The 8,123-nt window shown below is 43.5% G+C and overlaps 1 pseudogene; it reads right to left on the bottom strand.

Moving 5' to 3' along the window:
- Positions 1 to 381: 381 nt before the first annotated feature.
- Positions 382 to 2,025, bottom strand: LOC116897826 (annotated as a pseudogene).
- Positions 2,026 to 8,123: the final 6,098 nt, after the last annotated feature.

Raw genomic sequence — 8,123 nt, 5'->3', positions numbered from 1 at the left:
GGAGCAGAGGCAGAATATGGAAGACAGCTGCTCACAGGTTCATTTTCCCTGCTTGCTCAGACTGCTTTCTTTTTCTATACAGAGATTTTATTTCCTTTATTGAGAAACCTAAGTCTTGGGCGCATCAACACCAATTTCTGGGAGCAGGGAAAAGCAGAACCCACAATAGAAAAAATAAGTTACCATCATCTGGGCCACAACAGAACCCAGAGAATATATTCTTATAATTGAAAAATCGTAGGTGCTTCATAATTAACCCTTTGATCTAAAACGACCTATTGAACTTGCCTTGGTTCTTGATGTGGAGGGCCACAAACCAGGAAGTCTTCAGACGTTAGCTGAATGCCATAAGGGATTATTTGACTTTTATTTTTTACTTGTCTAAGAGATAGCCGCAGCAACAGTACCCACCTTCTGGGCAGCTTCTTTCTTGGCATAATGAGCTTGCAGGACTTCAATGGCTTCATCCTGCTTGGAACGGAAGAACTCGGGGGACTCCAGGAGCTCAGAGTTGTAGATTTCTAGCAGCACCCCCATAATTTTCCCAGCCAGGTTTGAACGCATCGTTTGGATAAGTGGAAACAAATGCTCCCCCAGTATGTGCTTGGGGGTGGGGTCGGGGACGGCATGTGTGCGGGTGCGCGTGTTGATGTTTGCTGGGTGCGTGTGTGTGCGTGCGTGCGTGTGTGCTTGTGTGCGTGTGTCCATGTGTGTGTGTGTGCGTGTGTGTGCGTGCGTGCATGCATGCGTGCGTGCTGCATGTGTGCTGTGTGTGTGTGTGTGTGTGTGTGTGTGTGTGTGTGTGTAAGCAGTCAGCGGCTCCTGATCCTGGACATAGACTGTAGGCTAGGGGCCTGTAGCAGCTGACTGTCAAGTTGAGGGCTGTGGACACGGAGGCCTACTTGTATGGAGCCACAGCCCTGGGAGCAGCAGCAGCAACTGTAGCATGAAGTGCAAAGTTTGGCAGTTGTAGGGATGCCTCCAGACTGGCAGCTGTCAGTCAGCCCTTGCTGGATGGCATCAGCCCCACCAAAGTCCATAGCCAAGTGGTTCGGGCACTCAGACCCAACTCTCTGAGCAGTAGTAGGAAGGCCACGAGAGGCCAGAGTATTACCAGTTGAAGCCAGATGTCGAAGAGCTGGACGAGGCTCAGACTGCCACAGAGCACTTGGCAGTCCTTGGAAGCCTCGAGGTCTCCTGCCTTGTGGTGTGGATTAGGCCCCATCTGTGCTAACTGGTTAGACGTGTGATATGGAGGTCTTCCCTGGGCCTGCAGAACTGCCGGCACAAAGTAGCCACCAGCTGCAGGCTGGAACTGATTTAAGATGGCGTCGGCAGGGCGTGCTCTCGTACTAGACGCACGCTGCATGTACTGGTCAGTCAGGTGAGCCTTTCCACTCTTCTTCCTCTCTGCCAGAGCAGTGCACAGTGGCTCGGAGCCTGCAATTGCGTCGGTTCATCTCTGTGACAGCTTGGTGGCCTCTTCAGGAGAGGAGAAACAGACAAAGCCAAACGCCATGCTTCTTTCCTCTCCTAGCACCTTTGCCCTAGTGATTGATCCAAAAGGAGAACATTTTTTTTTCTTTAATTTCTCATCATCAATGCTGTCATCCAAGTTCTTATTGTAGAGATTTACTCCCTGGTACTAATCGTCTCCTGCTTCAGCTGCTCAAATTTCCGTTTTAATTCAGCCTGACGCTCTAGTATTTTCTGTGCATAGCCTATGAATATGACTTTCCCGCTCATTTCTTTTCCCCTCATTTCTTCCACAGCCTTATTGGCATCCTCATGTTTCTTATAACTTGCAAAGCCCAAGGCTTTGGACTTCCTGCTTGAGTCTCTCATCACCTTGACACTTGGGGTCCGACCAAACTGGCTGAACAGCTTTTTCAGATTCTCATCATCCACATCTTCTCCAACGGTTTTGATATAAACATTGGTGAATTCCTTGGCCTAGGCTCCAAGCTCAGCTTCCCACACTTTTTGAGACTTGAATCTGCCCACAAACACTTTGGGGTCATTGAGGAAGCATCAGTCTGCTTTCTAATACAACCCAAGACCACCTGTATAGCAGCAGCATGTCCTATGACAACCATTAATCAAGAAAATCCTTCACAGACATATCCACAATTGGATGGACTGACTTCCCTTCTCAGATGACGCCAGTTTGTGTCAAGTTGCCAAACACTAACCATAGGTCATGAATGAAACTACTGGTCCCTGAGAAGTATTTTCTCCCCTGGACCCACAGGATGAAAGATGAGGAAACAGAGCTATTAAATTTCCACATCAAGTCCTGAGGTGGTGCTGAAACATAGTCAGTTTTTTCTATTGTTTTTCATCTCAGAATTGGCAAATCCGTCTGCTGTAGAATCAGCACTATACAGCAGACCTGGGTGTAGGTCAAATGAACATCTTGCTTGCTAAGGGATAGCGCCCTCATTTCATACTCCTTCTCTAAATTAAAGCTGCCCACAACCTTTTTAGGATGAGACAACCAATCAGTTGGCGGTGGCACTTAAATCCCAGCACTTGGGAGGCAGAGGCAGGCAAATCTCAATGAGTTCAAGGCCAGGCTGATCTCCAGAAGGAGTCCTAGGACAACCTGGATGACACAAAGAAACCCTGTCTTGAAAACCAAGAGGTGGGGTGGGGAGGGGTTAATTTAATTCCATCATGGTAGACCAGTAAGCCGGCAGTGATGCTGGACCATTCCCAGGTTAAAGTCTTCATTTAATGTTATATTTCTACCATCTAGAGCTGTATCCTGGAAGGTTCTATAGCATTCCAAAGTAACTCCCCCTCAGAGAAGCAAACTTTCAGAGGTGAGCGAATGGAGACCATTTCAGATTCCTAACATAGCAGTTTCTAGTTAGGATTAAAAACTGTCAAATATAAACATGCAAAATCAAGAATTCATCATTCCTAATTAAGTTGACTGTCCTTTTGTCCTGAGCCAAAGTCATTTAGGAGCAGGAAGCCCTGGGTCACTGTCATCCTGCCTTGTAGAGTCATTAGAGATCATTATTATGCACTGTTCTTAAAACTAGAGAGACTGTTGGAAAGTTTCCATTATAAAAAATAATTTGAGGAAATGAGTTAAATGGATTTAGACATGAATGCAATCATTCACTGAATATTACATGCTATTCCATCAATACTCTTATATTTTAGATGTCAGCAAACAACTGAATACCATTCTGATTATCATGATAAAAACCTCACACTGGCTCATTCAGGATGTGAATCTTCTCTTTCAGCATACCAATGTGGCATACAATATGTTCATGTGACTTAGTAACTGTATTCAGTAACATACATGCAGACACGTATATAACCCATACACTAACAATGACCTCACAGAGTAAGAGCAGTTATATTGCCATTTGAATGTGCCAAAGAGAAGCACTAATGTTCTTCCATTAAGTGAAAAGGAGGCAGTTCTTTATAAAAAATAAAATCCACATGTCATGGCAGAAGTATGTGATTAGAACAAATTCATCCCTGAATTTATAAGGAAAGAAAAAAAATCCTTACTATGTTTGTTCTCATGCCCGAAATAATCAAGTTTATATTACGGTTCTTGATAAATTCATGGTCAACCTAAAATGGTTTTAAATCTGTGCCTAATTTGCATATTATATAGACTTCTGTGTGGCAAAGAGAATTGTATATTTATTTTGAGCAATTTTTTCTCATTGCAAATGAGTGACCCTCACCAGAACTTTCTCCATTTTGTACATCCCATCACCAGAGTTCAGCAGGCTCGATTTGCATGGGCCTGTATCATTACAGCACTTCATTTTGGGCTCACCCCTACCTACTGAGCTGGACAATCTGTGAACAGAGCCACTGTAGGGAACCGTATTGGATTTGGGCCTGGCCACTTTGTGACTGTATGGCCACAGTTAAGATTACTGCCATATAGTCATGAGACTGTTGGACAAGCCTCTCCCATGAATTTACGGCACAGGAAGAAAAGACCAAGTATCTCCCTGGTAAACACCCGGTGTCTCCACTGCATGACCTCTGCTGAGCCCGGCTGATGCATGTGGAACCGACACACCTGGACCACACCTGGGTGGTGGTCAATTTACTTCTGCCTTTTGCTTCCACAGCCTTTAGCCTTGAGATTTAGGCTGGTCTTCTCAGATTTCTCCCTAATTTATTCAGGTCTCGTAGTCGGTCTTTTGTTACCGAAGTCACCATCCAGGTAGTCAAGAGCCAGGGTTTCCCACTGTGCTTCCCAGATATTTTCTACCTGGAGAACTTGGGTATATAAGTGGTGAATAAAGCTACAGGAGACTCTCTGACTCTCTTCTGCTCTTCCTCTCTCTCTGACTCTCTCTTCCTCTCTCTCTGACTCTCTCTTCCTCTCTCTCTCTCTGACTCTCTCTCTCTCTCTCTCTCTCTCTCTCTCTCTCTCTCTCTCTCTCTCTCTCTCTCTCTCTCTCTTCCTCTCTTCCTCTCCTGGCTTGACAGGATAACCTGTGTGTGTGTGTTTCTTTAATCCCACAGGCTTTCGCCCAATTCTTGGTTCTGTATCGGTGCAGGCGCCGACAAGCCACCATATTTTTCCTTCGTGTACTAGCTCTTCTTCTACTAGAACTTTGAAGGAGCTTGAGCTGGATGATATCTAGAGAGACCTTGCTAGAGAGATAGGAGTCTGAGATACTTGCTGATCCAATTTTCCTATTCCTGCTGGACCCGCTTTAATGGTTATGTAAAATGTACACCTTTGTTTTAAAATAGCCATGGCGGGCTGCCACGTTTATGATTCGATGCATAAGCTTGGCCCCAGGACAGAGTAAGCTTCTTCCCTCAGGCTTCTTTGCTCACTGTCTTGTTTGCTTTCCATGGCTAATGTCTGTCTTCTTCCAAGGTTTTGAACGATCTCCAATGCACATGGCTGCCAATGGTATAAATGCTTTGACCGTCTTCTAGCGGGACCTACCAGAGACTCTACTGGACACCCTTATCTCAAGAATTAACCCTGTGCCACTGTAGTATAGCATATGGGAGGACACATGAGACACTTGGCAAGAGACTGGACTACACGTATAACCTGACATGCCCTTTCTTGTTCTAGCTCTGATTGAAATGTTGACGTTTTCCACATCACTTGCTAAGTACCTCAGTTCTGTATTCCAACATGAGCTAGCTACTTCATTTTTAATGGCTTGATGCACAAATTCCATCCCTTTATGCTTTACTTTGGAAGGGTTTGCCCTGTGTGACCAAGAATACTGAATACCCAAGAGGATCACAGATGGGAGGAGACACTAAGTCTATGTAAGGTTTATCCCCTGTTCTCGGAAGCAAGCACACACGTCTCATCCTGACATCCAGTTTTAATTTGTGAGCTGTAAATTAAACTTCTTTGAAGTTCCACTGGGCTCGCAATGAAGTTTATATGGAGGTTTTCATCAGCTGATATGATCTCGTCTTGCAAGTGATAAGAATCACTTCAAAGATGGCCAAGGAGGATCTTTTAGCACCCCAACTTTCAATGAATAATTGGCTATTTTCTCTAGGGAATGTACCCAAAATCCCTCACCAATTGCTACTCAGTTCCACATCCTTAAGTTTACTCCCCTTTCTCAAAGCCACTACAAAAGCCACCACTTCATCATTGCCACCATATTTATACTGCTAAAACATGAAAATAGCCTTTTGTATTTCCATATCTCATGGATGGAGACTTAATTGCTGTGCAACTGGGTCATCACAGAACACAAAATCAAAATCTCAGAGTCTGTTCTTTGGTGCATTTCTGACCACTATCATCAGTGGAGTTGTTCTTGAACTAAAGTCTAAGACAGTTCATTTGTGTTATCAAAAGAAGCCTTTAGAGGGGAAACAAAACCAAGACAGAACAAAGCAAGGATCTAGAAACTGGAGCAGTTAGAAGGAAACTGGGTTTCAGTGTGGAGCTGTAAAAACTGCAGGGTCAGTTGTCCTGGGGTCTTACTGCCTGCATACAGGAGCTGATCGCTTATAGGTGGACAGTTGACCGATGCATAATGTCTTTTTTGGAATACAAAGCAGTTCTAATGATGAGGGTTTTGTTTGGTTGCTTGTTTGTTTTCTCAACAGCCAACATCTGTAGCATCTAGGGAATGATCTAGCATCCCAACAAAAGACAGATGGGCAGAGTGCTGTCTTAGTTCGGGGTTCTACTGCTGTGATGAATGCCATGACCCAAAGCAACCTAGGGAGGAGAGGCATTACTATATCTTATACTTCTAGGAGTTGGGACAGCATCTGGAAGTGGAAACTGGAGCAAAGACCATGAAGGAGTGCTGCTTACTGGCTTGCATCTCCCACTTATTAACCCTGTTCTTTCTTCTTTCTTTCTCTTTCTTTCTTTTTTCCTTTCTTTCTTTCTTTCTTCTTTCTTTCTTTCTTTCTTTCTTTCCTTCCTTCCTTCCTTCCTTCCTTTCATAAATTTAGATTCATTCTTCTCCCATTCAGTACATCCCTACTCAGTTTTCCTTCTCTCCACTCCTCCTTTTCCACACTTGTCTGCCTCTAGATAAGAGAAAGTCTCAGAGTGACATCAACTGAATACTGCAAAAAAAAGATACAACAAGCCCAGAAACGAACCCACACACCTATGGTCACTTGATCTTTGACAAAGGAGCTAATACCATCCAAAGGAAAAAAGATAGCATTTTCAACAAATGGTGCTGGTTCAACTGGAGGTCAGCATGGAGAAGAATGCAAATCCATCCATTCTTATCACCATGTACAAAGCTCAAGTACAAGTGGATCAAGGACATCCACACCAAACCAGATACACTTAAACTCATAGAAGAAAAAGTGGGGAAGAGCCTTGAACACATATGCAATGGGGAAAATTTCCTGAAGAGAATGCCAATGGCTTTTGATCTAAGATCAAGAAGCAACAAATGGGACCTCATAAATCTGCAAAACTTCTGTAAGGCAAAGGACACTGTCATTAGGACAAAATGGCAACCAACAGACTGGGAAAAGATCTTTACCAATCCTACATCTGATAGAGGGCTAATATCCAATATATACAAAGAACTCAAGAAGTTAGAGTCAAGAGAGACAGATAACCATATTAGAAAATGGGATGCAGAGGTAAACAAAGAATTCTTAGCTGAGGAATAGCAAATGACAGAGAAGCACCTAAAGAAATGCTCAACATCCTTATTCATCAGGGAAATGCAAATCCAAACAACCCTGAGATTCCACCTCACACAAGTCAGAATGGTTCAGATAAAAAACTTAGGTAACAACAGATAGATGCTGGTGAGGATGTGGAGAAAGAGGAACACACCTCCATTTTTGGAGGGATTGCAAACTGATACAACCACTCTGGAAATCAGTCTGTGGGTTCCTCAGAAAATTGGACCTAGTACTAACTGACCGCTCAGCTATACCACTCCTGGGCACATATCCAAATCATACTCTAACATATAACAAGGAAACTTGCTGAAATATGTTCATAGCAGTCTTATTTATAATAGATACGAGCTGGAAAGAACCCAGATGCTCTTCAACAGAGGAATGGATACAGAAAGTGTGGTACATATACACAATGGAATACTACTCAGCTATTAAAAACAATGACTTCATGAAATTCTTAGGCAAATGAAAATTCTAGAAAATATCATCCTGAGTGAGGTAACCCAATCACAAAAATAAAAAAAAAACAAACCAGTATGCATGCGCTGATAAGTGAATATTAGCCCAAAAGCTCAGATTACCCAAAATATAATCCACAGACCACATGAAGCTCAAGAAAAAGGACAACTAAAGTGCAGATGCTTCAGTTCTTTTTTAGAAGGGGGAACAAAAATATTCATAGGAGGAGATATGGAGACAAAGTTTGGAGCAGAGACTGAAGAAATGGCCATTCAGTGCCTATCTCACTTGGTGATACAGCCCATATATATAAAGTCATCAAACCCAGACAATATTGCTGATGCCAAGAAGTGCATACTGACAGGAGCCTGATATAGCAGCTGTCTCCTGAGAGGCTCTGCCAGAGCCTGACAAATACAGAGGTGAATGCTAGCAGCCAGCAAACCACTGAACTGAGAACAGGGTCCCCATTACAGGAGTTAAAGAAAGGATTGAAGGAACTGAAGGGG

The sequence above is a fragment of the Rattus rattus genome, chromosome 4 (genome assembly GCF_011064425.1).
Source record: "Rattus rattus isolate New Zealand chromosome 4, Rrattus_CSIRO_v1, whole genome shotgun sequence".
In the NCBI taxonomy this organism is placed as follows: Eukaryota; Metazoa; Chordata; class Mammalia; order Rodentia; family Muridae; genus Rattus; species Rattus rattus.
This window is presented reverse-complemented; position numbering and strand designations above follow the sequence as displayed.